General features: G+C 38.3%; 1 protein-coding gene across 1 annotated transcript in view; it reads right to left on the bottom strand.

Annotated features, from left to right (window-relative positions):
* LOC135690814 (uncharacterized) overlaps positions 1 to 7,651 on the bottom strand; it is a 44,779-nt gene extending 37,128 nt beyond the window's left edge. Inside the window, exon 1 of the mRNA XM_065208485.2 lies at positions 7,500 to 7,651. The gene's annotated coding sequence lies outside the window, so the exon portion shown is untranslated. The remainder of the gene's footprint in view (positions 1 to 7,499) is intronic.
* Between the last annotated feature and the right edge of the window lie 14,085 nt (positions 7,652 to 21,736).

Genomic DNA, 21,736 nt, shown 5'->3' with positions numbered 1-21,736 from the left:
TCATGGAAAGCAAAAAAACAGCTATTTGGTGAATGAATGGCAAGATTTGCTGCCAGCTGTTGTAGATTTTTTGCATCAATTTCTTTGTCTTCTGGCAAGCGAGGATCAAACAGATTACTTCTTGGCTTGATGACTTGTCATTATCTTTACCAAACTTAATTTTTGTGAGGATCATCTCATCGATTGGCAGTGATCATCTCACTGATTTGGAAGCATAGCTTGATGGGACATTCCATGCAGATAGCTTTGAAGTGCATGAAACAGGGTCTGTACATTGATGGTATTAAAGTTTTCGATTAAAGTCCTCCAATGCAAATAAGACACCACCTACATGGTTGCAGTTTCCAAATCCACCTAAACCAGAACCAGCAGGGCAAGTGCAGGCAGCGCTGGAAACATTGCCAGAAGAGTCGAGAATGACAAGTACTTTATAAAGAATGTTTTTCATTGACGCTTTCATGCGTACACCAATGAAAGTGAAATCTCCATCCTTTGCAACCAAAAATTTAGGAATGAAACTTTAACTTCTTGTAACCGGTGCTCTTCAAGAAAGTATGTTTGTATTTGAGTGTGCGTAAAACCAAGTACTCATAAAGTTGGATGAAGGTAAATGGTGGAGTATCACGTAAATCCGATACCTAAGGCAAATGATCACACATTGAAGCATAGATTTCGTTGTAGGTGCAGGAGGGGTTGTCCTTATCCAACATAACTTTGCCAGCTTCATTGGTAGATGCCCTTTTTGTCCGACTGAAGACTGCGTATGTGCGAAGGATAAGATCGGATTTGTTACCAGAAGCCTTTTCATTATAAGGAAGTAAAATATTCTTCAGTTCCTTAACTGTCAACAAGCCTAAATCTTCTAAACAAGTAACAAACTTTCCTTCAGGAATTAACGTGTCAAACTGTTCCATCGTGCAGCGAGGAAGCATTTACTTTGAGGCCGTAAACAGTTTACTTTTTGTTAGGTTACTGTGTGAAACGATGCTGACATCATCATTAGCCTCGTTTTCAATCAACTGCCTCTAATGAGTTTCGGAATGTGAAAGTGGTCACACGATTTTATTCAGGTCACATTTGCGTCACATATTTTATGTGGTCACAGAATGTGATCGTGTAAACGACCTTACAAGTTGCTTGAAGTTGAACGAAGCAGCAAGAATTAATCCTTTTTAATTGCCTGTTAATTCGATGTCACAGATTTTTCATTTGACCAGCGATCAAATGGAAATGTCTGTGATGCAATTTTTTCAAAGGCACCGACAAGTATTTGCTGTCTTATATCTCATGAGAGCTTATATTTCATAAACTGTACAAAATATCGAAAAACAAATAACGATATCGTGATCAGCAGGTTCAACTTCTTTAGATTAGCCAATAAAATGCAAGTGCAAAATTTGGCTGGAGAGGCCTTTTAACACAGTCGTACATGGATGTGCCATCCCTCCAGTGGCGGACTGGCAGGGATGGCAGGGATGCTAGGTTGCGATCGCAACCCGGGCCTTCTCAACTTCATAATAACCAGTGGTGGCGCTAGGTTTCCTCCGACAAAGGGGCTAGCACTTCCGACGGAGGGGCTAATTTTTTTAGAGAACGATAGGGCTAGGGGGCGACAAGGAATTGTAAGGGTACTGGAGACCGAAGGCGAGCGTTGCGAGCCGAAAATTCGGGGGGTCCGGGGGTACTCCCCCGGGAAAATTTTGGTGGCTACACCCATTAGATTGGCTAAAAATGCTATCAAAATGGTGTAATCGTGTTTTTTACTACGTTTTTTGACATATTACTAAGGGCACGTTTGCCCCCTCCCTTGCCCCTCCTAGCAAAGGGCAGGAGGGGCGCTTGCCCCCCCGCGCCCCCCTTCTCCGGGCGCGGGCAATATCAAAATCATCCAAAAAATTATTTTTATTTGTAAATAAAACGAAGAAATTTATACGTCTAACAAGGTTTATTCCTCATCCAGTCATAGCCAGGTATATTTGTTTAAATATGTCGCAGTCGCAGTGAAATCCCATATTATATAGGTCCGAAAATAAGAAACTTTTAATTTCTGGAGAGCTAGGTTTCCTATAAAAATACACGTTTTTTTCTTAATAAGGAACTTGTTTATAAAAAAAACTAGAAGGATTTATCGTAAATAGTAATAGATGGTTTCCCTTAAAAATAGTAAAAAATAAGAAATTTGGAAACTATTAGTACTCTGGGCTTGAGTCAAGTTTCTTATAAATAAAAAAACGTGTACGTAGAAGCAAAACACTACAAATATGTATGGTTGGGATGGGGTAAAATGGCTTAGCTACTACGTAAATGAGTTTGATTGTTTTTATGGCTGAAGCCCTTTGCTAAGTGTTTTTCCTCGTATTAAAAGGACTTAAATATTAAAACGTATAACATACCACGTTCGATTTGCTCTTCGTCTTGAATTTTCGAAATTTCAACTTCTTGTTCTTCGGGGTCTTCTGTTGTTCTTTCAGTTTCAAAATCATTAACCTTTCGTTTCTTTGGAAAAGTACCGCCTTTTGATTGAAAAAATGTTTTTATTTTTCTCTGCTGCGAGTCCGTTTCAACTATTGCCGTCGTAGGAGCAGTCCTTCCCATTGCAGCCAAATCTTTGTGCTTGGACTTCGTGTGGCGGGCAGCGTAATCATTGTTAAATACGTCATTACATATACTACATCTAACACTGAAACGGGTAACATTTGTTGCCATATCGCTATCGCACAAAAATATTCCGATGTTGTAGGTTGGTTATAGCAAGCAAGATTTGGACGAACTGCACTATCCATAACATAAGATCAAATTTAACAGCATGCGGAAAACACCTGGTACTGAACATCTAAACAACCAATTCAAACTTCTTATAACAGATTATTATTTACCATGAAATTGATGTGTCGATGAGTTGTTTTGGGATGAGCTTCCTGAATTCTGATAACAGTCCTTTTAGAAATTTCTATTTCCGCCAAAACTTAAAAAATTCGCTCCGACAAAAAAAATTCAAGCATAATTTATCTTCCGACGGAGGGGCTAGCCTCCTCCGACGGGGGGGCTGTAGCCCCCCCTGCCCCCCCTCTGGCGCCACCACTGATAATAACTGGGCCCTCCGTAGATACATTCGAGAAAATGACTCTGTTAATTTCAAAGATATCTATGTTCAAGAGAATACAAATCACAGAAAAGAAGGTAAAATCCTTAGGAAGAAAACATTTCAGTATTGCTTACCAGGGGCATTGTGGCTAGGCGGGACACGGGAAAATTTCTCGGTGGCCTTCTTTCGAGTGAGTTTGTAAAACCCAGGAAAATATCTAATATTAACAAAATCTTTGGTGAGAAAACGCCTCACTTACATGTATACTCAAGTTCACAGTTCAAAGGAGGTCAACATTTACAAACAGGCAACTTTGAAAGAGATGCGTAGAATATGAACAGGGCTTCCGAGAGGGGGACAAGGAGGGGCAAACTGTCCCAGGACCTCGAGGTCTAGGGGTCCTCTTGAAGCAAGGAATTCCAAGTTAAAAATTGAATTTTTACGAAGCGCAACAAAGTATGCCTAAAAATTTGTAAAATGAGGTAAACGACTGTTAAAAGCATTCTGAATCGTGTTTCAAGCTAATTTAAAAGGCGTGGCCGAAAAAATTTTCTGCTCGCTTCCCTCGCAGTGCATTTATGCTTCTGTTGTATTTTTTGTTTGTATCAACTGCACTACAGCATTGGATTTGTTCCTCATTTTTTGCATTCTTAAAGTATCTATGGTTAGAAAAAAGGGGCTAACCCCCAACAAATATAGCAGGTAAACCTTTCAAAATGATAAAAACTGGGATATTTTTAATATTTCAAAGGTGCATGGTTTCCAGGTACATATCATTTTTGGCGACTTGGGTTTGTGATTGGAGATATCATTCACAAGAGTGGGCCCCCTTATGATAATTTTCTCCCGGCCCTTTCCTTGCCAACGCCCCTGTTGCTTACATTATGCGTAGTACGGGCCCCTTTTCTGTATATAGCAACCCGAGAGATCCGCCTCTGCATACATCCCATCACAACAACTGCAAAGCAAGGGCAATCGGCAAAGTAAAGCCACTTTCAGACAAGAAATTATGGAAACCTCGCTTTTAAGTGCTTTTTCACCATTTTCAAAACTTCTGTTATTGCTTCAACATGATATCATTATGTGCCTTGAAAGTCCAGCTACTAGAATTTGAGGAAGTCGAAAAAGGGATGTTTTCATCCAAAAAACGTTTACCGTAACCTTAAACCGAAAGACTTGAAAATTGCAGTGCGAGACTTGACATGTCACGAAATTTGAATAAAAAAAGGCAATTCCTTGAACATCAATTATTTGCTGGCAAATATTGGACACTATTCGTTTGTTTTTGAAATTGCAACGGAAAGTGTTATACTTTAATGATTCAATATCATCAAAGGAATCCCCATATATCAAACTTCCCTAGCAGTGGCAAATCCAGACTACCGCCATTACCGCTCAAGCGGTAGTCAGATTATTTAAGAAATTTAAAAACAAGGATCATTTTTATGTTTATCCTAGTACTTTAACTGGCGAAGGTGAAAAATCCGTTTCAGATAATCCGATTAACCTCGTGTCATACACGTTGAGGAGTTTTTTGACTGCTTCAACGAATCACAGGTCGCCTAGGGTCAGGGAACGCTCTCCTAGAAATATGACATCAAACAAAACACGGTACCTCTCCGGATTGTTCATGTAAATTAAACCATAGTTGAAAATATTTGATCGCGCTGCAAGCCAAACATTCCTTCCTCGAGACATGCCTGAAATTGTCATAGAGACATGAATGCTTTTGAGGCCATGGCGTGCCGAGTCAGATGCTTGCAAATGAAAAGCTAGCTAGCGTGGGGGATGATGAAATCGTGGCTTGCTATAGCTAGGGGGGTTGAGTCAGTGTAGAGCGGATTCGAGCTGAACTGAGCGGTAGTCAGCCTGCCTAGACCAATCAAATCATCATAAATCACAGCCAACCAGGGGGAATGCATGCAACTTTTGTTGACAACCAATGAACAACCGAGTTAACTACCGCTCAGATGGGGGGGGGGGGTTGAATAGTACTGCCGCTCAACCAGTGGCGAAGCCAGAGGTCCTGCCACAGATCAGGACCACAAATTTCCAAAGATAACAATTTTTAAAATGTTAAAAATTGATTCACTTTATGAAATTATTATATGCCTGATTCAAAGGCATTTCTTGTCTTATTCTAAACTTATACTCGTGGCTGTGCCATTTATCAATTTTGAGACACAGGGTGACTGGAATGGAATTTCGAGTATCCCGTTCGTAAATTGATATCGTCAAAAATTTAGCCCTGTGGTCTCCTGCCCAACAATGGGCAAACGCCTTGTAGCTCTGTTTTGGTCCTGCTTCACAATAGAAGAAAACAATGGCACTCCTGCCCTTCAGAAATGGCAGGACCTCAGGTCCTGCTATTTCATGAAGGCAGGACCTAGACTTTTGGAGCCCTATGTTTCCGTATAATTTGTTGATTTTCTGCGCCGTGGTCAAAGGTCACAAAGAATTTTCACTCAGGCCATAGTCAGGCTTAACTATTTTGAAATCATGGATAAAACTAACTGTAACCGTCATGATTCTGCTGCTGAAGAAGTCTTTGCTGCTAGACGCTTCGGCCCTACACTGTCGTCAATTGATCTATACAAGAATCGAACGCTTCAAGACGAGTGGTATTTATGGAAATCAAATTGTTTAGGGTCGTTCTGTTGGCCCTATTTACTGTTAAAGTCAGGAATATCACAGACATCGTGAAAAACCTGACATTCGTCATATAGTTTTCTCTCAGACTGCAGAGAGCAAAGGAAGTCATATTCAAAGGTCTATTATAAACAGTAGAAAAAGTTTGCCGCTGCTGCCGAGAAAGAATCTTCGTTTTTTTGTACCAGGAAATTCAAGATCGAGGGGAGATGGAGTGTGCATTTCAGCAGTTCGTCCTCCTGCCTTAAACAGGAACTACCATACAATTCAGAGGTCCCGATGAAAAGGATGCTTTGAAAAGGATGAAAAGGAAAACAATGGTAGTTACTTGGAGCTTTTGTACTCTGGAAAACAATGGTAGGTGACCGAGAATTGATTCAGGACCCTATCTACCGTGCTCAGACATATCCATGCTGTGACAAAATATTTTTACTTTTTTAAATAATTTGAATCAATTCTGTTTCCAGTGTGGATTACAACTGTATATGCCTATCTGTACAAGCAATTTCTTTTTAGTCAATGATTTCAAAATTTTCAATCAATGAAAACATTTTCAAATGTTACTTATTTTAGAAAGAATTTTTGTGATGCTCTTTTGACTTCTTCAATGTAAGGCAGGAGGAACTTGAAAGGATACGAACATTCATCCCCTTTTTTCCAAAATGTGGCAGTGAAAAATGTTTCACTGCAATCTTGATTTCAACATATCCAGAAGGGCGTTTCCCTCTTTTCAGAGGGGCTCTAGAGCGTGGCTTCACGTGGCCCCAGACCCCCTTTGGGCAAGACCACCTGTTCTTGGCTAGCTTCGCCACTGTGCTCAACACGGCTCAAACGTTACAGAAAGATGGGGGGATGCCTACATATTCTGCAAGTGGGCAAACTATAACTACAAATCCGTTGTGACCCATCATTTAGCACAATACACAAATCTTAATAGGAATATATTTCATACGAATATCAAGTAGCTAAAATTTATGAAGTCCAATGAAGACCTTCGGGGCTCGAAATGAAATTTCGTCCAATGGAGACCTTCGGGGCTCAGAGAATGGGCCGTACCCTCAAACGTTCGCCAAAAGTATGATTCTTTGTTTAACAGAAGTTGGTCTTTAAAGGTTTCAAATTTTATATGGCTTTTTAAATTTACAATATCCAACAGGTCGAATTTTCATAAGTAATTGCACGACTTAATGCGAGTTTTAGGCGCCATTTCAAAATACTGCCAAAGATATCGTTTTGTTTTCTTATTCTATGGTGTTGCTTAGCCTTAATGCCGTAAATTTTTCTAGAATATCCAGCCTCAGAACAACTACAACGATAATTTGTTGCTTCTCAAAGTTATTGCAAGGATACTTAAAGTTTCACAAAAGTGTCTTGAAAATGGTCTACAAAAGAAATTATAGAAAATTATATAATCATTTTAGAAAACAGGATGTGACCATGAAATGGGTGTGGTCTAAATGGTCTGCTCGACCTTCTGTCTCATTTCGGCGGGAGTCACATTTTTTGCTGGGTCCGCCACTGCCTAGAACCCTAAAAGTTTCTTAACAAATTGGTCTGGTTCAGCATAACATCAGCTTTTGACTAACCCAGAAAAGGTGATAGGTTCCAAAGGCGATAGGTTTGAATTACAGGTTTCAAAGAGTGAGCTAATCCTGGAAACGCTTCAACTAAATGCGATAAAGAAGTCAAAAGAAACGTTTTTCAGCATCCTTATTAATAAGAAATAGAAAATCGTAATCAATAGAGATGATAGAAACAAACTTACCGCTTTTGCCCGGCCGAAGACTTGCTACCAGTTTACAACGGAACTTATGTAAAAGCGAGGACGACTATTAGTGTGAACGTTTACCCTAAGGCTGTTTTTCTTCTAAGGACTCTGCAGAAAGCTCTCTTTGCACAGAATGCCTTATGTAAGTGAGAAATCAGATTATTTCATTTTGCAAGTTCCACGTGACTAAAATCTCAAGAAAGCAAGATTATTAGCCAATAGATTTTCGCTGCATGATATTTCATATTTCCGGTTGAAATAGAGTCACGCACGGTTAAGGCCAATCTCCATTGGACGAAATTTTTTCGCTTCTTCGCCGGCGAAAGGTTATGAGCAGGCGTATTTGAACTTTTTCGTTTCGTGCGCTGTGCGCGACGTTCGCCTTGAAAGTTCGATTTGAATTTCATTCTCTGTCGCCGGCGAATTTGAAATCATATGTACATATAGTAAAATTTCTGAGTCCAAAAGCAGCTTCGTGTTGGTTGAGGAAATAATAAAATTTCTTGTTACAAGTACGATACATGTTACTTTTATAGTCCTACCAACAGCAGTGGGGCTTTTCCTATTGCCTATACCACAAGGTGCTTTAGAGTCACGCATAGTCTCTCTTAACATCCATTAGTTTGCGAAACTTCGATTCGTTCACTAGATATGGAACCACCAAAGACAACAATTGCTCAAAATTTGCATACGAAAAATAGTAAAAAATAGTTGGTAGTCATATAATTGTAGATCTATAACCAGATTTTTGTAGGCTCCTAGCTCTTGATAGAATTTATGTACCCAAAGCCTTTTATTTTCTTTTGGTTGCTTTGTTTGGTTTCTTCAACAAATAAAGCAAAATCAGATTATTTTTGGGCTGTCGGTGCGCCAATCGCAAAGACGGCCATAAATAAAACCCCAACTGTTTTTGAGGGGGTTGAGAAGAAGAACAATGGCCTTCTTCCGCCGACTAGCAGCACCTTGTTCATGCAAAAAGTCGCAAGCCATACGGCCATTAACTAATGCACGAAAAAAAGAAGAAAGTCAACATGCATGTAAAGAAAAATCCCTGAAGATATCCAGACATGGGTTGGGTGGGCAGGGTCGCAAAGGAAAAACCTTTCCTCTCCATAGCCCAACTTCGAGTTGTCGTGTAACGTGCGAGAATGAAACTATGCCAAGACAAACGTGGGGGGACTAAAAAAGTGGGGGGGGGGGGTAAAACCGCATAAAAAGAGGCTTTACTGGTAGTTTATTACTTAATATTTGGCATTTTTTGCAAAAAGTTGGGGGGGGGGCGGCTAAAGCCACCTGCTCCGCGGTGTCTGTAATGTTGTAACACTTTTTTGTTCAGTGATGTTTTGTGTTGCTTGCTCTTGTCTTTTGTTTGTGATGTTTTCAATCGTGTTGTTTTGCGTTAGAGTGTTCAATGATATTTAGTAGTCATAGCCCCTAGAGGACTAGACTTCATTTTTCGTTTGAATTAGACCCCGTTTGCACTGTGCCTGATAAATTTTATCCGCATCAAAATTAGTTCAGATAGGCATCGCGTTTATACTAGATCCACGCTATCCACACGAATTTGAGAGCGGCTATCCGAACAAAATTAGTTCACCTAGGAAAACGGATTAAATTGGTTCGGATCTTATGTGGTGCAATGTAAACGGTTTTATCCGGATTAATTTCATCCACACCGTATCTTGCTCGAAAGCGATTGGCTATTTTATCCTATTTAGTTTTCACTGTCTCCCAACCAAGACCTTTCGTCATATTGACTGCCCGGCGGGCTCAGTCAGTTGGCAAACATATATCATGTGTGTTCCTGAAAGTAGAAACGGGACCCTAATCTCTGATTCTGAGTTGCTTAACATGTACCCTTTTCTCTGACTTTGCCAAATTTTGCAACCCTTTTCACTGAGAATATTCTGAAGCTCAAGCAAGTAATTTTGAAACCAATATGGGTAAGAACCATTCTATTTCTCAAACTTATGTTTAAAGGCATATTAAAGAGCAGAATTCACTAGTTTTGATTTTAATAAAAATCCCTTATGATTCTTAATGTATATTGACAAAATCATACAGCAGTAAAACTATCACTGCAACAAATTGCTTACTTCACAACATTGTGTTTAATATTTTTTACAGTGGAATGAAAAAGTTGTGTCAACTTCCAAATACCCTGCAATGAGTTAAAACTAGCAGATCACAAAAGCTACATTTTCTCTTACAAAGTAGATAATCAATACTTCTTTTCTTTTTGACTGAGATTGTGCAGCACCATGGCCACTATTTGAAATATAGTTTAAAATGTTGAAAACTGCAAATTTGACTGAGAATTTTATTGAAAGGAGTAATAACTACAGGAGAAACACATGGAAAAATCACAGAATTAGCCCATAGCCTATTTGTGTTAAATAAAAAAAGGGAATTATTATAATGTTAAACCATTCATGTCAATGTGCAATCAACTGACAAAATATGTGGAAAATGTAGTTTATACATAACATAAAATATATACAATGTATCATTCAGCTAGTTTCCACCCATTGTCTAGTTTGATCAAAGAAAGGATAAACCTAAGAATTTGAGTTTGGCTGAATCTAAACAGTGCTATCAACATTACTCTAGTCAAGTCAGAGAATTTTGGATAAATAAAGAGAACTATCACTAAAAATTGATTGTGTCACTGCCAAATATTTAAATATTTGGCAGCCTACGCAGTTATTTCATTAACCTCTTTGCGTCCAAAAAATGTCCCTATTATCTCATTTAAAATCCATAGTCAAGCACAGGAAATAAATATTGTGCTTTCTGAGAGACCAAGGTGGTTGAAGAAAAATAACATGGCTCAGTTTGAGGAAGTAAATATAGTATAATTTATGTCAAAATTTATTACATAAGCCTCGTTTCCAATTTTCTTTTCGTTTCCAAATTAGCGGTAAATTTCAAGCCTAAAAAGGACGGGAACAAATCTTTTACCAGAAAATTTTGCGCTCGTCCACAGTCGTCGTCCACAAGCAGTGGCGGACTGGCTACGCTTTGATCCACCGGGAAAAGCAAGCAAAAGGGCGCCAATAGGTGTTAAAGTTGCTTATTTTTGGGGCTTGTAAAACGGGCCCGGAAAATTTTTGCCTCAACTGAGAATCAGTTTGTTGCAAACATTATCATAATTCCTCCTTAAAACCCTTTGCAATGGACAACAGAATGAGAGAACTAGGTTGGAAATAAAACGGGGGCTCAGGGGCTTGCCTCCGGAAATTTTTTGAAAAACACCCTATTTAGAATGTCGGGACAATTCCCATGTTGAAAATCAAAGTTTTTTATCCACAATTGGCATTGGCATGAAGAAGATTCTCTGTCAAATTGACTTTATTCGAAACGTCTACACGGCTGGTAAAATTTGTAGGTATCAAATGACGTATTGTCCTCAATTTTATGTATCAAATGATGATATCAAATGATAGATATTGAAAGTTGGACTAAAACCCAAAGTCCGTTTTTCAGTTAGCGAGACACTCACTTCCAAGATTTTATAAAGAAAGCAGCTTATCTGGCCTAGGAGACGAGATTACTTTTGATTCAACTCGATCTCGATCTCTTTAGAAATTTGACGAAACATATGACTTCGTTCTCATCAAACGGTAACATAAATTTTTTTGAAAGTTTTGCAGCATATCATTGAGAAATGTAAAAGGGTGCCTCAGCACCTGCTAGCCTAATGACTATGTTGCTCCTGCCTCCAAAAGATATGATGCCAGTACACCAGCGTGCGGAATTATGATCAGGTATTGAACATGAGCTCAAAACCGTAGACTTGTCCGAAAAATGTCTCATAACATATCTTGGACAAATGGATTTTAGGAGATCTTGCTGCCATTCTTTTTGTGCAAATTGATGATTTTGCAGGTTGATAGGCTCCCTCTCTATTAGCCATAAGTTAAAAAATTAATATGGTTAGTCAGAAGTCATTGGTTTTGCAAAATTATCGCTAGTTAGCTAGTGAAAATCCCTACTACCCCCTCAACAGAAATCGAATTAATTCAAGTATTGTGCACCTGCTTGCTAACCAAAAATTACAAGCTAACCAAAATTACAAAAGGTTTTATACTCTGAGGAGTTTCAGACAAAAAAGCTTCTAGTATGTTCAAAATATTTGCTTCTCTCGTCATTGTTCAAAGCAAAATATATTCTTTACAAGGTTTTCGGAAATCTTGCAGAATTTGCAGATTGGGAAACTTTGCAATCAATCTTAATATTGCTCAACTTAAGGCCCTGGTCAAACGATCCAACATTTCGCCCAACATTTTTTTCGATGATGGAAGGTGATCCAACGTTAGTGGTCAAACGATCCCACATTTCACCCAACATTTCGCCCAACATTCTCTCGCGCAGATCGAAAATTGAATAGGTAGCAGGTAGTATTGATATTGCTTAGCAACAGTAGGCACACCAGACGCCCACGATGATGGCCGCACATAACGATGCGCCACCACATTTCGATCCGAGAAAACGAAAGGCAATCGCCGCCATAGCTATAAATGGTATCAATTGTCAGCAAAATCTAGAGTCGAAGCGAGAATCGAAGCGAGAGTCGAAGCGAGAATCGAAGCGAGAGTCGAAGCGAGAATCGAAGCGAGAGTCGAAGCGAGAATCGAAGCGAGAGTCGAAGCGAGAATCGAAGCGAGAGTCGAAGCGAACGAAATCAACCCGAGAAGTCAACAACAATGCTATGATTGAATTTTGGCGGTCTTTTACCGACTACGCTTGCGCAGAGCTAACAATGTTGGCTGAGGTGGTAAAACGATCCAACATTTCACTTAACACTTCAAAATAATTGTTGGACGTCGGCAGCCAACATTTTTGACCTCAGTCAAATTAGAAAGACATTTAGAAAGTTGAATGTGTGGCTCATTGTTGGGGTGAAGAAAAACGGTCATGTAATAAGATATATGTAATAAATTGGGGGAATTTCGATTGCGATTCTCGCAATCGAAATTTACGGTGTTGGGTGACCCAACAAGGTGGTCAAACGAGGTGGTGAAATGTGAATCTACACTTTTTATGCAAACGTACTTTGGACAATAGATGATTGTGATCAATTTTATTTCTGTGCGAAGATTAGTTGCCTTTTGAAAGTTTTCATGTTTTTGAAAAAAATAACTTGGCACAGAGGGCGCACCGGGTGTCCCGGTGGGCCAGGCCGCTTCTGTCCACAAGGGTAAATCTTCTTCTTGTCCTCAAAGCAATTATGATCGAATTATTTTAGCTATATTCTTATAAATGTGAATATCACGATCAAATCACTTTCAAATATCATATCAACCAATTACTTTTTGTACAGAAATGAATTTAATTTTTTTACATAGGAAAACATTGTAATTCCATGTTTCAAAGCTGAGAATTAAACGGTGTGGGACCTACATTACAATAAATAATGACATTTTTAGTTATTTTAATTTTTGTCCATCACAGTTTAAAACATGCTTCAGCCACAAGTCCATATTTTCTAAACTGCTAGTATTTTTCAGACCATGCAATCTTATATGGTCTAAAGTTACTTCAGAATTTCTTATTAGACAGTTCAAAGTACAAAACACAGTTTTGTGACTCAGAAAATTTAGGAAGCAATGTGTACAGACATTGCATTATGCCACTTATTCGTCAAAGGAAGGATTTGGAGAGACGAGACCGGTTAATTTAGTAACAGACCATTATATTGCATTGTGCATACTAGAAGTCCTTATGTTTCCATTCTTCACATTCACTTTATATAGATACGGTGGATAGCTATGTTTGAAAAAAGTTTGCCACTCATTTCCTGCGTAAAACTTTCATCAAACTTTTATTCATCTTAGTGAGTTACAATTAATTTCATCGGTGAATTCGTTTTATTTATGAATTATTTATTTTCTTATTTGAAGAGGTTTTTCGCAAAACTACAAAGAACAGTTACTCATATATATAAACTTCTAAATAACTTTAAATGAAAGTTCCAACTTGGATATGACAAAAGTTATTCAGCGTAGACTGTTTGCAGAAAAGTTGAATTCCTGCCTGTTTCTAAGTGATTTTATTAACAAAAAAAAATTCTTACACATTCGAACTTTAAAAATCAGCTTAATCAATGTCATTCTAAAAGATTTAGATAAAAATGGGACAGGAATGTGCTTATATTGAAAATTATTAAATGTAAACTGTGCAATGGTTTGTGTGCAAATCATCAGAGCGAATCGTCTGGATCGTCAGGCTTATAGTAATCTCTTTACACTGTTCCGTGCAAGTTTGGAACCGTGACAAAACTGTCGCGGTTTGCCCTTCCGTTTACACTAGCATAGCACTGTGGAACCGTGACGATTTGCTCTGCTATCCGGAACAGTTTAGACCCTGCTTTGAAAGCGAACGAATTTTGTACCGTCACGGTTCCGTTTTTGAACGGGACAGTGTGAACACATATCCGAGACGATATTGTCACGGATTCACGAAGAGGTCTTTTGTATGGCTGTTTCGCGTAATCGAGACTTTGGGCCTGTTTATATGAGGCGGGCCAGCCCGCCTGCCCAGGGGGGGGGGGCACTTGGCACACAGACATACGGGGGGAGGGTCAGTCCGATATTTTTGGGTCAAATGTTTGCCAAAAGTGATATTTTTGGGTTAAATATTTGTCAGAAATGATATTTTTGGGTCCTGCGAAAATAGTAGATACAATTCTGATATTTCTAGGTATCAAATTTAGAAACACTGATATTTTTGGGTATTCGTGAGATTTCCATATCCGAATCAAATGTATTGTTCATGGATCTAATTCGCTGAGGTTTATTTTACCCACTTCAAGTCACGTCGGGAGTCATGTTACCATACTCTTTGGAAGTTTTAATGCTACTTTTTGTACTCACTGTAAACTTTATATGGCACGAAATATGCTAGAGAGGTCAAACGATGTCTTACCAAATTCTCTCCAAATTGAACATTTGCTCCATGTGTGGTAATGGCAACTGCAACTATTTACGGCTTTTTTGAATTGCAGATCTTATAAATTACAGCTATGTCATATTATCTCACCCAAAATTCCAAGTTGTGATATTTTTGGGTACAAGATATAAGTAAAACTGATATTTTTGGGTCTTATCGAAAATGAGCTGATATTTTTGGGTGGCCTTTAAATTTCTTGGACTTACCCCCCCCCCGTATGTCTATGTGCAGAGTGCCCCCCCCCCCTGGGCCCGCCTGACCGAGCTGGCTCACTTAGACGAGATCTGAGTAAACAAAAACATCCTTTGTTCAATCAAGTTGCGTTTATATGAGCAGCGGGCCAGCTCGGTCAGCCGGGATCTGTGAGTTGGGCAGGCAGGATCCCGGTAAAGCGAGCTCATATAAACAGTGTCAGGCGGGCTGGCCCCGTTGACCGAGATGAAAATGCATGTTCTGCGCAAGCGCGGGGTGACTGTGTTTATTGGGTTACGCGCCAAAATTTTCTTTGTTTATCAAATTTTCTTTTCGCAATTCGCATCGATCTCCGTTTCACTGTTTCATCTGTTCATCATGTCAGCGTTCGCTTATACCGAAGGTGAAGAATCAATGTCAAGTGGACTTCCAGAGAGGAAAAAACAATTTCGCTGGACAACGGAGATGGTCGGGAACCTTATAGAATGTTTGAGAGAGTACAATGTTAAAATGGAGTTCGAGGGCCTAGACTTCGATGGTGATAGGCCAATGCAGTATAAAGAGGTGAGAAAGGAAATGGCAAAGGTTTACCAGTAACAAGCAGAATTTTTTGGACCAGTGGAACTTCTAGCTGTCAGATCTGCCTTTAGAGGAATTATCAAAAGATGAAAGAGATCATTTCTTGAAGAGAGAAAAACTTGAAGATTCGGCAAAACTTTATTTTTCGTTGCTCCACTGCAATCATCAACTCTTGTATGTGCCGTTGCAGGGCAATGCACAATAGCATCAAGCCATGTAACTGGGAAATCATCGAAAGTAATCCAGTTAACTTTAAAATCCAAAGAGCAATAATCGTTTTGTTTCGCGACATTTTGTGTGGTGATTGAATAGTGCTTGAAAACTTCTTTAATCAAAAACAAAACAAGCGCGCCAAAAACTGATATCAACTCGAGTAAATCAGTTGAATCATTACGAGGCTATCCCGCTTTGCCGAGATGAACTCTCCCTCACATAAACGCAATTAAAATACATCCCGCCTAGGCGAGCCAGCTCGGTCAGGCGGGCTGGCCCGCCTCATATAAACAGGCCCTTTGATTGTGGCGTAACTACGTTGTCAAATTCTGAAGAAAAGGAATTCCTGAAGAAAAGACGACCACAGAAAAGGCTTGTATTGTTTCCCAGTCCAAGCCTTGATTGGACTTTGCAGCTTTGTAGTCTAAAATAACACTGAAAATTAAAGCCACCTCGTCGTTCGTCCAAGTAAAGTTTTTATCGGCCTTCCACTCCATTTTAGCTCTTAATGAAATTTCGATTCTTGACTTTGGCGGCAAAATAAAAGCCTCAGTTGACTAAATACAGCTTCTTCTAAACAATGTTCTACCATTAAATTGAGGTCGTACCGGTACAGTGTAAACGGGACGGCTAAACGGAACAATTTGGAACCGCGACAGTGTAAACTCTTGCGAACCGTAACGGTACAAAATTGTCCCGTGACAGTGTAAACGGGGTCTCAATGTCTGTCGTAGCAAGAATTTTTCTCATAGCAAAACTAATTTCGGTGGTTGTTGGGAGGGTGGGCATTTTTTATCTGTTTGCAATCCCTAAATCCCTGAAGCCCAAATAGCAATGATTTCCACGAAAACAAAAAGATTTCAAGGATTTTAAAAAAAAACAATGGGATTCCCATGAAAAGTTTACGAGACTTTCACGAAGTGATTTGCCCCTCGACTTTTCCAACTGGTGTCTACATGAAGTGTATTGGTGCCGAGTAACTGATTAGAACTAGGAATAAATAAATAAAATTTCAAAAAGTGATAGAGAAGGTCAATAATCTTACCTTACCACTTACCACACAGAATTGGGCTGCAACTGGTAGAGTCGCGTCGCCCCTTATTGGAAGATTCTATTTTTTCATGAAGTTTTAATGTGTAATGTTAAAGACTCAATGCTAACAATGAGCCTTTGCGAGGGTGGCAAATTATCCAGGCGACAATTCAAACAAATTGATTTCAGACTGTCTGAAAATGCATTATGGGATGCTTGCGTAGTGCAATGAGTCTTTAAACATTAATATGAAGGATTTTGGATTTGTTTATCATTACTCATACTTTTTGCTAACTATCCTTGTTTTATTTTGTTCATAAAGGCTAGCAGAATCTTTTAAAAGAAAGCGGAATGTAGAAGAACAAATAGGTAGGCCTTCGACTCCGCTTTTTTCCCCTGCACCTCATCTTTCTTGGCCATTCCCTCGGTCGGTTTTTCATCCAAAACAAAACAAAACAAAACCCCTCAATCTGTTTCTTCGTTTCTCAAAAATGAATTTTAATGGGAACCCAAACAATAACTTGTACAATTTCTTATTCACGGGGGTTTTTATCGGATGCACAATACTCGGCCTGGTTGGAGATGTGACATGTGAGTCTCATTCCAGTTAGAAAACCATATTAGGGGATACTTATAACTTTATTCTTACTTTACTCTGAATTTGAAAACAAATGGCTCAACGAAAATCTGATTTTATATTGACGAATGACAAAGGTAGAAAGAAAGCTTAAGCTTAGTCTGGACACCAAGAAAATTGAATGTATGGTCATTGGTCATAAAAGATGAATTAACTATATCCAGGGGGAGATAAACGTGGAAATAAATGGAGAAAAAATCCGACGAGCCCATGAAGCAAAATATCTGGGAGTCACTATCGATGAAAACTTATCTTGGAACAAGCAGTACAAGAGGCTTAAATGTAAACTCAAAAGTGGTCTTTCTTCGTTGAGGAAACTTAAAAACATACTCCAACAGACAAAATTGGACCAGGTTTAGACAAAATTGGACCAGGGCACTTTTCGCGAGCCATCTAAGATACGGTGATGAATTATGGGGAAGTCTGTCCGCTACAAAGCTTGAACATCTTCAGCGTCTTCAAGACAGGGCTCAGACATTAATTGAAAGTGCTAAATTGGAGAACGGATGGAGTTAAATGGCTTTCAGTTTCAAACCTAATTAAATATGACAGGGCCATAATGATGTACAAAATGATGAATGGTCTTTGCCCTAACAGTCTTAGAGCTAAATTTATCACTAGATCAGAGATATCTAGTTGTTCGACTAGGAGTTAGCTTGTTATTGACATCCCCAGGCAAAGTTTGGAATTCTTAAAGGGAAGTTTCTTTCGCTCTTGGGCCAAAACGTGGAATGAGATTCCAAGAAACATCAGAATGAGCCCTACAATTTCCATGTTTAGAAGAAACTTGAAGGGATTCCTACAAAGTTAATAAATTCCCAAAACAAAACACGATCCCTAGGTAGAACAGCAACATCTTTATTTTATATATATTAAAAAATTAATTTGTAGCAGGAGTAGTTTATTCATATTTTAGCTGATAAGGAATTCGTGTATAAAGATTTTTAAAATGAAAGAAAAATGAAAAAAATTAAAAGAGGACAATTCCCGCTTTTTCTTTTTTTGTGTGCTTTCCTGTATGCCTAAATTAAAGTCATTCCATAAGGGGCGATGGCCTAAGTTTTTCACGATGAGAAGTGGCTTGTAGTAATGTTGCTTGTATAGATTGTAGAAAGGTGGAATACCCGATAAGACTGGCTTTAAACAAGCAACGGGCCACCGGGCCACTTTAGTTAATGGGTATTGATTTTATGAGGCTAGGCGGAGGAGAAATCGTATGCCTGTAATATGCGGAGGAGAACTTTCATGAATTATCTCCCACCTCAAACTGAGCCATGTTTTTTTTCATCTTCCCTCAACCTTCTGCAATCGTGGAGCCTCATTATCGATTACCACATCGCTTCGAGGGTACAGGAATAAATTAAATTTTGGCCTACGATTTGATTTGATATCTTTTATGGTTATATGGTATGCACTGAGACGGTATTGAAAGAATGAACTTTGCAGGAAACCTTTTTAGCAGATGTTCTGACGTTCAAAGAAGAATGCAGTCTATTTCCGATAATTTAAGCAACAACAGAGACTTAATATAATTCAGTTCAGGTGCAATGAGCAGGGACTTTTCTTTGTCTGATTTCGATATTTTGAGTTGTTTGCATTTTAAAATGTAACCAGTTGTTTCCAGTTCTCTGCCAGATGTTCACTGGAACAATTTTGAGTAAATGGGTTGGGTTGTTCACATTGGGACAAAAGGCACACTTAGCTAGTCATAAGTTTGCATGGTACCTAACTGTAGTAAAATAGCTGAAATGAGAAAAATTGCGTATACAAAGAGGATCGTGATTTTTTAATAAACATCTGATTTTCGCTTTGTTTTATTGTTTTTTAAGTTTCTTTGTTTTAATGGGCCCATAGTTACTCTATTTAGAGAGCTCTTTCATAATCAAATGTGAATACAATCATGTTGTTTTTTCCAGTATCTGTAGCGTACTTTCCTTTAATCTGTATGGTATATATATTTTGAAAATTGGTAGTTGTGTAACAATTGTATATAGGATTGATTTTACCAATAAATGAAACTGAAACTGATTAATTGGCAGTGTTAATCTGAAAGTGCAAAAGGGATTGAAAGTAACAAGTTTACAATTTTTAGAAACTATAAATTGTCAAAAAAAAGTGACCGACATATTTTCTTAGGCATTGTTTTCCATCATAGGTAAATAATTATTTGATTAGTGCAGTGCAAGATTTCAGCAACGGAAAAATGGAACAGCTGATTTCATACACAGCTGATTTCATGACCTGTTTGAGTGTAACATCTTTAAACAAAGACTTTAATTTCTTATCTGGGATTTGAGCAATAGACATAAATAACTAGATGCCACTGCAGAATTTGTTGTACTTCAATAACCATTGATTTACCAAAAATCCTCTCCATAACATCATATCAGTAAATTCCTACCTTTTTTGTGGTTCCTCTGACTGAGTAAAAAAACAACCCTATTTTTGAGATTCTATGTCCTAGGATTCTAGCTTTCAGACCACCCTTTCTCAGTGTTTTTCGGAACTCACATAATATACATTTGACAAACTTACTGAGCCCGCCGGGATTGACTGCCTTGCAGTCGAGAAATACTCGTGTTAAAAGTGCAGTATCTTCTTCAGTCCACGTAAAATTGGCATCCTTGTCAGCTTTCCCTACTTTCTTCACTATTTCAGTGTCATTTTGTTTCAAAGAACGAATTATTAAAACTAACTTTGCCTTATTTGTTTTGACAAAATTTTCGGACTTCGTCTGTAAGTAAAGCAGAGAATGAAAATGAAAAGATGATCCTGAGGAGAGAATGAAAAGTCTTTTTACGTTGGCGGGAATTTTGTTTTTACTTTGTTGCCTAGAGATGACTTCGTTTTGGGCTTTCTGTGCATGATTTAGGTCAAGTTACTGCCGTTATCCGGCACATTGGTGGGAATTCGGCACATTGGCGGCACAGTGTAGATGGGAGGGCAAAGTTAACAAATTTATTGTGGCACTGTGTAAACGCAAATCAATCCGAACAAGTGTAAACGGGGTCTTGAAGAACAATAGTAGAGTTGTTTTTGAGTAGTAGTTGAGAAGTAGGTTGTGAAAGGTGGGTTGAATATTATCATCTATAAGTTTGTTGTCTTTGATTTTGAATCGCTTTTGCCATTTTATTCATACTCGCGACAAGTGGGAGTCAGAGGGCGCCGCTCCCTCTTGTTAAAATTTTCGAAAAAAAGGGGGGGGGGCTCAGCCACCCTTCATTGTCTGTGCTTGGATACAGCCAAAATTATGTTGTGAAGGAGAAAGTTGTGAAGAATTGTTGCTTTGCCGCAGACCAGCCGTTGACAACTAAACCAGAAAAGAGATTCAACTGTCAGATTTAAATTCAATGCAAGGTTTATATGAATGAAAATGTACGCAATGTTTGACATATATAGACAGGTAATTCTATAATAAGGAAGTTAGGTTGCAGTTTTGTAGAGACAGTTGGTTTTTTGTTGTTGAATTTAGAAAAATGAATAAGAACCTCAGCTTTGTTAGCTCAATAACATCCTAAGTCAAATTAATGGAAATAGATAAGTATCTGAAGAAGAAATGCATGGTTTAGGAAAATCGAAAACAAGGGCTGAATTCCAAGCGTTTATTCGACCGGTGATTTTTTCCAGGCCAGTTTAATTTTGATTTCACCTTCAAGTACACTCATTTTTTTTATATCAAATAAAGGTTGATATTAAGTACTCCAGTTTCTTAATGTTCTGGAAATTTCAATTCTTATTGTTTCTTAAGAGTTTCTTAATTATGATGTCATGAATAATGTTATGAAAAATTCGTGACCTTTTAATCACGTCAAGAGATTCGCTTCAGTTCTGATGCTGTATTTAGATGTGGGAAGTATTTTTTATCTCTTGTGTTTTAAGTTCTAGGCCAACAAGGCAATCATCTTCATGGATTTTACAAAATTTTGTTGTTCTAAGTTTTATCACGATTTATAGTTTCTTAATTTTTTTGCTTCGAGTACCGAAGTTTCTTAATTTTTTCTGACTGTCCAGTACTCGTTTCTTATAGCCAGTCTCTTATAAAAAAATGAGTGTATAGCAAGTTCAGCCAAACTTTGAACTAGGTCTGTTAGCTAGGACCGCGGCAAAAACTAGAATATTAAAAGGGATAAAGCTGTGCATCTTGTTATTGTGAGTAATTTTTTGTTATGTCTATCTTCTAGGTTACAACTCAATCGAATAAAAACAGACAATTTTTCTAATAACACTTAAAATTCGAGTAAAATTTCATTGTGGCCTATTTCAAGAATTTCATTGTGCCCCCTTTGTTTATGCCGAAAATGGGAAAATTTCTACTTTTGCTATTGTTTTTTGCAACATTTTGTGCAACAGCCCCCCTTGTTATTTTTATAGCACTACACCACTGTATGAAAGGGTAAAGGGTTAAGTTTTAAACAAGTGTCATTCTAGGGATGCTCTTACAAACCAATAGTTTTAAACAGAAAAAAATCAGTGGAATATCTTCAAGCTCTCTTTTACCATCATGTCCTAAAGTTTTCTCCGTCTTATAATAATAAAGATATTCTAAAGTTCTAGAATTGTCTTTTGGGCCTTATTTTCTTTATATAAGCATGCAAAAAAGTACGGAGGAAAGAAATAAATGAAACGCGGA

The sequence above is a fragment of the Rhopilema esculentum genome, chromosome 4, assembly GCF_057945365.1.
Source record: "Rhopilema esculentum isolate cy_ngs chromosome 4, ASM5794536v1, whole genome shotgun sequence".
NCBI lineage: Eukaryota > Metazoa > Cnidaria > Scyphozoa > Rhizostomeae > Rhizostomatidae > Rhopilema > Rhopilema esculentum.
Note: the sequence above shows the minus strand (reverse complement) of the source record. Positions and strands in the feature narration are given on the sequence as shown.